The sequence below is a fragment of the Triticum urartu genome, chromosome 4 (assembly GCF_003073215.2).
Source record: "Triticum urartu cultivar G1812 chromosome 4, Tu2.1, whole genome shotgun sequence".
Taxonomy (NCBI): domain Eukaryota; kingdom Viridiplantae; phylum Streptophyta; class Magnoliopsida; order Poales; family Poaceae; genus Triticum; species Triticum urartu.
Window position 1 is genome coordinate 132,690,267 of NC_053025.1, and position 8,740 is coordinate 132,699,006.

The window sequence follows — 8,740 nt, forward strand, 5'->3', positions numbered from 1 at the left end:
CCGATGGACTCTCCAGCCGGTCCCTCAGGCGAGAGCGACACATCTAGTGTCGGGCTGCTGGTCATCCCCACGCTCCCCGGCCGGCCCTCCGCCGGCTCCTGCTGCTTCCGCTCCAGTGTCCCCGGCTCCCCCGCGCCTCCCACCCTGCTCGGGACCCATGGTCGTGGTAGACCCAGCCCCTGCCCTGGTGCCGGTGGTGGTCATGCCCGTGGCCTCCCCGCCACCCCTTGCCGTGGACCTCTCCCTGGAGGTGTCCCCCCCGTGCCGACCGCTTCTCCGCCACCTGCACCCCCTACTTCGGATGCCTCTCCGCCCTCTGCACCACCCGCTTGTTGGGGAACGCGGTATTTCAAAAAAATTCCTACGGTCATGCAAGATCTATCTAGGAGATCCATAGCAACAAGAGGGGAGAGTATGTCTACGTACCCTCTTAGACCGAAAGCAGAAGCGTTATGCAACGCGGTTGATGTAGTCGAACATCTTAGCGATCCAACCGATCAAGTACCGAACGCACGGCACCTCCGCGATCTGCACACGTTCAGCTTGGTGACGTCCCTCAAACTCTTGATCCAGTTGAGACCGAGGGAGAGTTTCGTCAGCACGATGGCGTGATGACGGTGATGATGAAGTTACCGACGCAGGGCTTCGCCTAAGCACTACAACGATATGATCGAGGTGGAAATCTGTGGAGGGGGCACCGCACACGGCTAAACAATCAACTTGTGTGTCTATGGGATGCCCCCTCCCCCGTATATAAAGGGGTGGAGGAGGGTGCCGGCCGGCCACCTTCGGCGCGCCCCAAGGGGGGAATCCTACTCCTACTAGGAGTAGGTTCCCCCCTTTCCTAGTCCTACTAGGAGGGGGAAGGAAGGGGAAGAGGGGAGGAAGGAAAGGGGGCCGGCCCCCCTCCCAATTCGGATTGGGCTTGGGGGGGCGCCCCTCCTCTTGGCCTTCTCCTCTCTCTTCCACTAAAGCCCATGCAGGCCCATTAAGCCCCCGGGGGGTGATACATCTCCAATGTATCTATAGTTTTTGATTTCTCCATGCTATATTATCTACTGTTTTGGACTATATTGGGCTTTATTTTCCACTTTTATATTATTTTTGGGACTAACCTATTAACCGGAGGCCCAGCCCAGAATTGCTGTTTTTTGCCTATTTCAGTGGTTCGAAGAAACGGAATATCAAACGGAGTCCAAACGGAATAAAATCTTTGGGAACGTGATTTTCTCACCGAACGTGATCCAGGAGACTTGGACCCTGCTCCAAGGAACAAAAGAAGCGGTCACGAGGGTGGGGGCGCGCCCCCCTGCCTCATGGGCCCCTCGTTGCTCCTCCGGCGTACTTCTTCCTCCTATATATACATACGTACCCCAAACAATCAGAACAGGAGCCAAAAACCTAATTCCACCACTGCAACTTTCTGTATCCACGAGATCCCATCTTGGGACCTATTCTCGAGCTCCGCCGAAAGAGGGCTGTCATCACGGAGGGCTTCTACATCATCCTAGCCCCTCCGATGAAGTGTGAGTAGTTTACCTCAGACCTTCGGGTCCATAGTTAGTAGCTAGATGGCATCTTTTCTCTCTTTGAATCTCAATACAAAGTTCTCCTCCTCTCTTGTGGAGATCTATTCGATGTAATCTTCTTTTTGCGGTGTGTTTGTTGAGACCGATGAATTGTGGGTTTATGATCAAGTCTATCTATGAATAATATTTGAATCTTCTCTGAATTCTTTTATGTATGATTGGTTATATTTGCAAGTCTCTTCGAATTATCCGTTTGGTTTGGCCAACTAGATTGGTAGTTCTTGCCATGGGAGAAGTGCTTAGCTTTGGGTTCGATCTTGCGGTGTCCTTACCAAGTGACAAAAGGGGCAGCAAGGCACGTATTGCATCGTTGCCATCGAGGATAACAAGATGGGGTTTATTTCATATTGCATGAATTTATCTCTCTACATCATTTCGTCTTGCTTAAGGCGTTACTCTGTTTTTAACTTAATACTCTAGATGCATGCTGGATAGTGGTCGATGAGTGGAGTAATAGTAGTAGATGCAGAATCATTTCGGTCAACTTGTCACGGACGTGATGCCTATATACATGATCATGCCTAGATATTCTCATAACTATGCTCAATTCTGTCAATTGCTCAACAGTAATTTGTTCACCCACCGTAGAATACTTATGATCTTGAGAGAAGCCACTAGTGAAACCTATGGCCCCCGGGTCTAGTCTCATCATATCAATCTCTATCACTTTAATCTTATTTTGCTTTTTACTTTGCCTTTACTTTTTACTTTGCATCTTTATACCAAAAATACCAAAAATGTTATATCTATCAGATCTCACTCTCATAATTGACCGTGAAGGGATTGACAACCCCTAATCGCGTTGGTTGCGAGTAGCTATCGCTTTTTGCAGGTACGAGGAACTTGAGCGCGGCCTCCTATTGGATTGATACCTTGGTTCTCAAAAACTGAGGGAAATACTTACGCTACTCTGCTACATCATCCCTTCCTCTTTGGGGAAAACCAACGCAAGCTCAAGACGTAGCAAGAAGGATTTCTGGCGCCGTTGCCAGGGAGTCTACGCAAAAAGTCAACATACCAAGTGCCCATCACAATCCCTATCTCTCGCATTACATTATTTGCCATTTGCCTCTCGTTTTCCTCTCCCCCCAATTCACCCTTGCCGTTTTAGTCGCCCTCTCTCTCCCTATCCTCTCTCTCTATTTGCCTCTTTTTGCCCGCTTGCCTTTTTGTTTGCTCATGTGTTATATTGCTTGTTTGTCGCGATGGCTCAAGATACTACCAAATTGTGTGATTGCACCAATACCAATAAAAATGATTTTATTAGCACTCTGATTGCTCCTCTTAACGATGCTGAATCTTGTGAAATTAATACTGCTTTGTTGAATCTTGTTATGAAAGATCAATTCGCCGGCCTTCCTAGTGAAGATGCCGCTACTCATCTGAATAGCTTCGTTGATTTATGTGATATGCAAAAGAAAAAAGATGTCAATAATGATGTCGTTAAATTGAAGCTATTTCCTTTTCCTCTTAGAGATCGTGCTAAAGCTTGGTTTTCGTCTTTGCCTAAGAATAGTATTGATTCATGGAACAAGTGCAAAGATGCTTTTATCTCTAAGTATTTTCCTCCCGCTAAGATCATCTCTCTTAGAAACGATATTATGAACTTTAAACAACTTGATCATGAACATGTTGCACAAGCTTGGGAGAGAATGAAATTAATGATAGGTAATTGCCCTACTCATGGTTTGAATTTGTGGATGATCATACAATTTTTTTATGCCGGATTGAATTTTGCTTCTAGAAATATTTTAGATTCGGCCGCGGGAGGCACTTTTATGGAAATCACTTTAGGAGATGCAACTAAACTACTAGATAATATTATGGTTAATTATTCTCAATGGCATACTGAAAGATCTTCTAATAAAAAAGTGCATGCGATAGAAGAAATTAATGTGTTGAGTGGAAAGATGGATGAACTTATGAAATTATTTTCTACTAAGAGTGTTTCTTCTGATCCTAATGATATGCCTTTGTCTACTTTGATTGAGAATAACAATGAATCTATGGATGTGAATTTTGTTGCTAGGAATAATTTTGGTAACAACGCTTATAGAGGGAATTTTAATCCTAGGCCATATGCTAGTAATCCTTCTAATAATTATGGGAATTCCTACAACAACTCTTATAGAAATTATAATAAGATGCCCTCTGAATTTGAGAATAGTGTTAAAGATTTTATGAATTCACAAAAGAATTTTAATGCTTTGCTTGAGGAGAAATTTCTTAAAGTTGATGATTTGGCTAGAAACGTTGATAGAATTTCTCTTGAGGTTGATTCTTTAAAGCTTAGATCTATTCCTCCTAAACATGATATCAATGAGTCTCTCAAAGCCATGAGAATTTCCATTGATGAGTGCAAGGAAAGAACCGCTAGGATGCGTGCTTCCAAAGATGCCTTTATTAAAGCGTGTTCCTCCAATCCCTATGAAAATCAAGATGAAGATCTAAAAGTTATTGATGTGTCCCTTATTAAATCTTTATTTTGCAATATGAATCTTGATGAAACTGAATATGATCTTCCTTTACCTAGAAGGCATTCGAAAAATTCGGAGTATTTAGATCTTAATGATGAAATTGATGAAAGTGGGATTGAAAGAAATAAAAATCTAGATGTTGCTAAACCCACTATATTGGATTTCAAGGAATTTAATTATGAAAGTTTCTCTTTAATTGATTGTATTTCCTTGTTGCAATCCGTGCTAAATTCTCCACATGCTTATAGTCAAAATAAAGCCTTCACCGAACATATTGTTGATGCCTTGATGCAATCTTATGAAGAAAAACTTGAGTTGAAAGTATCTATCCCTAGAAAACTCCATGATGAGTGGGAAACAACTATTAAAATTAAAATTAAAGATCATGAGTTTTATGCTTTGTGTGATTTGGGTGCTAGTGTCTCTACTATTCCCAAGACTTTGTGTGATTTGCTAGATTTCCGTAATTTTGATGATTGCTCTCTAAACTTGCAACTTGCGGATTCCACTATTAAGAAACCTATGGGAAGGATTAATTATTTTCTTATTGTTGCAAATAGGAATTATGTGCTTGTAGATTTCATTGTTCTTGATATAGATTGCAATCCTTCTTGCCCTATTATTCTAGTGATTATTGATATGAAGGAAGGGAATATTAGATTTCAATTTCCGTTAAAAAAGGGCATGGAACACTTTCCAAGAAAGAAAATAAAATTACCATATGAAACTATCATGAGAGACACTTATGGATTGCCTACCAAAGATGGCAATACCTAGATCTATCCTCGCTTTTATGCCTAGCTAGGGGCGTTAAACGATAGCGCTTGTTGGGAGGCAACCCAATTTTATTTTTATTCCTTGATTTTTGATCCTGTTTATTAATAAATAAATTATTTAGCCTATGTTTTGGTTGTGTTTTTTTGTGTTTAATTAGTGCTTGTGCCAAATAGAACCGTTGGGAAGACTTGGGGAAAGATTTGTTGAACTTGCTGTAAAAAACAGAAACTTTAGCGCTCACGAGAACTGCTGTCATTTTTATTTGAAGAGTGATATTTAGTTAATTACTTTTCAAGATTATTAATAGATAAATGACTCACTTCCAGCAATTTATTTTACAATTTTTGGGGTTCCAGATCTTGCGCTAGCTACAGATTACTACAGACTGTTCTGTTTTTGACAGATTCTGTTTTTCGTGTGTTCTTTGCTTATTTTGATGAATCTATGGCTAGTAAAATAGTTTATAATCCATAGAGAAGTTGTAATACAGTAGGTTTAACACCAATATAAATAAATAATGAGTTCATTATAGTACCTTGAAGTGGTAATTTTTTTCTTTCGCTAACGGAGCTCATGAGTTTTCTATTTTGAGTTTTGTGTTGTGAAGTTTTCAAGTTTTGGATGAATTCTTTTGATGGATCATGGAACAAGGAGTGGAAAGAGCCTAAGCTTGGGGATGCCCATGGAACCCCCAAGATAATCCAAGGACACCAAAAAGTCAAAGCTTGGGGATGCCCCGGATGGCATCCCCTCTTTCGTCCACTTCCATCGGTAATTTACTTGGAGCTATATTTTTATTCACCAACATGGTATGTGTTTTTCTTGGAGCGTCTTGTATTATTTGTGTCTTTGTGTCTTAGTATGCCACAATCATCCTTGCTGTACACACCTTTTGAGAGAGACATACATGAATTAAAATTTGATAGAATACTCTATGTGCTTCACTTATATCTTTTGAGCTAAGTAGTTTTGCTCTATGTGCTTCACTTATATCTTTTGAGCTAAGTAGTTTTGCTCTATGTGCTTCACTTATATCTTTTGAGCTGGATAATTTTGCTCTATGTGCTTCACTTATATCTTTTGAGCGTTATAATTTTGCTCTATGTGCTTCATTTAGATCTTTTAGAGCACTGTGGTGGATTCGTTTTAAAGAAACTATTGATCTCTCATGCTTCACTTAAATTATTTTGAGAGTCTCTTAATAGCATGGTAATTTGCTTAATAATAATATGCTTGGTATTCAAGATTTGTGAAACTTTCTTTTGAGTGTGTTGAATACTAAGAAAAGATTGAAGCATGATAATTGTTTTGAGATATGGAGGTGATAATATTAAATCATGCTAGTTGAGTAGTTGTGAATTTAAAGAATACTTGTGTTAAAGTTTGTGATTCCCGTAGCATGAACGTATGGTGAACCATTATGTGATGAAGTCGGAGCATGATTTATTTATTGATTGTCTCCCTTATGAGTGGCGGTCGGGGACGAGCGATGGTCTTTTCCTACCAATCTATCCCCCTAAGAGCATGCACGTAATACTTTGTTTTGATAACTTCTAGATTTTTGCAATAAGTATATGAGTTCTTTATGACTAATGTTGAGTCCATGGATTATACGCACTCTCAACCTTTCACCTTTGCTAGCCTCTTTAATACCGCGCACCTTTCACCGGTATCATACACCTACCATATACCTTCCTCAGAACGGCCACCATACATACCTATTATGGCATTTCCATAGCCATTCCGAGATATATTGCCATGCAACTTTCCACCATCTAGTTCATCATGACACATTAATCATTGTCATATTGCTTAGCATGATCATGTAGTTGACATAGTATTTGTGGCAAAGCCACCGTTCATAATTTCTTCATACTTGTCACTCTTGATTCATTGCATATCCTGGTACACCGCCGGAGGCATCCATATAGAGTCATACTTTGTTTTAGAATCGAGTTGTAATCATTGAGTTGTAAATAAATGAAAGTGTGATGATCATCATTCAGTAGAGCATTGTCCCAAATAAAAATAAAAAAAGAGAAAGGCCAAAGAAAAAAAAAGAAGGCCCCAAAAAAGAAAATAAATAAAAAGGGGCAATGCTACTATCCTTTTTTCCACACTTGTGCTTCAAAGTAGCACCATGATATAGCGAGTCTCATATATTGTGCTTCAAAGTAGCACCATGTTCTTCATATAGAGAGTCTCATATGTTGTCACCTTCATATACTAGTGGGAATTTTTCATTATAGAACTTGTCTTGTATATTCCAATGATGGGCTTCCTCAAAATTGCCCTAGGTCTTCGTGAGAAAGCAAGTTGGATGCACACCCACTAGTTTCTTTTGTTGAGCTTTCATATATTTATAGCTCTAGCGCATCCGTTGCATGGTGATCCCTACTCACTCACATTGATATCTATTGATGGGCATCTCCATAGCCCATTGATACGCCTAGTTGATGTGAGACTATCTTCCCTCCTTTTTGTCTTCTCCACAACCACCATTCTATTCCACCTATAGTGCTATATCCATGGCTCACGCTCATGTATTGCGTGAAGATTGAAAAAGTTTTGAAAAAGTTAGAGTATGAAACAATTGCTTGGCTTGTCATCGGGGTTGTGCATGATCTAAATACTTTGTGTGGTGAAGATGGAGCATAGCCAGACTATATGATTTTGTAGGGATAACTTTCTTTGGCCATGTTATTTTGAGAAGACATAATCGCTTTGTTAGTATGCTTGAAGTATTATTATTTTTATGTCAATATAAACTTTTGTCTTGAGTCTTTCTAATCTGAATATTCATACCACAATTAAGAAAATTTGCATTGAAATTATGCCAAGTAGCACTCCGCATCAAAAATTATTTTTTTATCATTTACCTACTCGAGGAAGAGCAGGAATTAAGCTTGGGGATGCCTGATACGTCTCCAACGTATCTATAATTTTTGATTGCTCCATGCTATATTATCTACTGTTTTGGACTATATTGGGCTTTATTTTCCACTTTTATATTATTTTTCGGACTAACCTATTAACCGGAGGCCCAGCCAAGAATTGTTGTTTTTTGCCTATTTCAGTGTATCGAATAAACGGAATATCAAACGGAGTCCAAACAGAATAAAATCTTTGGGAACGTGATTTTCTCACCGAATGTGACCCAGGAGACTTGGACCCTGCTCCAAGGAACAAAAGAGGCGGTCATGAGGGTGGGGGTGCGCCCCCCTAGGGCGCGCCCCCTGCCTCGTGGACCCCTCGTTGCTCCTCTGGTGTACTTCTTCCTCCTATATATACACACGTACCCCCAAACGATCAGAACAGGAGCCAAAAACCTAATTCCACCACCGCAACTTTCTGTATCCACGAGATCCCATCTTGGGGCCTGTTCCTGAGCTCCGCTGGAAGAGGGCCGTCATCACGGAGGGCTTCTACATCATCCTAGCCCCTCCAATGATGTGTGAGTAGTTTACCTCAGACCTTCGGGTCCATAGTTAGTAGCTAGATGGCTTCTTTTCTCTCTTTTAATCTCAATACAAAGTTCTCCTCCTCTCTTGTGGAGATCTATTCGATGTAATCTTCTTTTTGCGGTGTGTTTGTTGAGACCGATGAATTGTGGGTTTATGATCAAGTCTATCTATGAATAATATTTGAATCTTCTCTGAATTCTTTTATGTATGATTGGTTATCTTTGCAAGTCTCTTCAAATTATCTGTTTGGTTTGGCCAACTAGATTGGTAGTTCTTGCCATGGGAGAAGTGCTTAGCTTTGGGTTCGATCTTGCGGTGTCCTTTCCCAGTGACAGAAGGGGCAGCAAGGCACGTATTGCATCGTTGCCATCGATGATAACAAGATGGGGTTTATTTCATATTGCATGAATTTATCTCTCTACATCATTTCGTC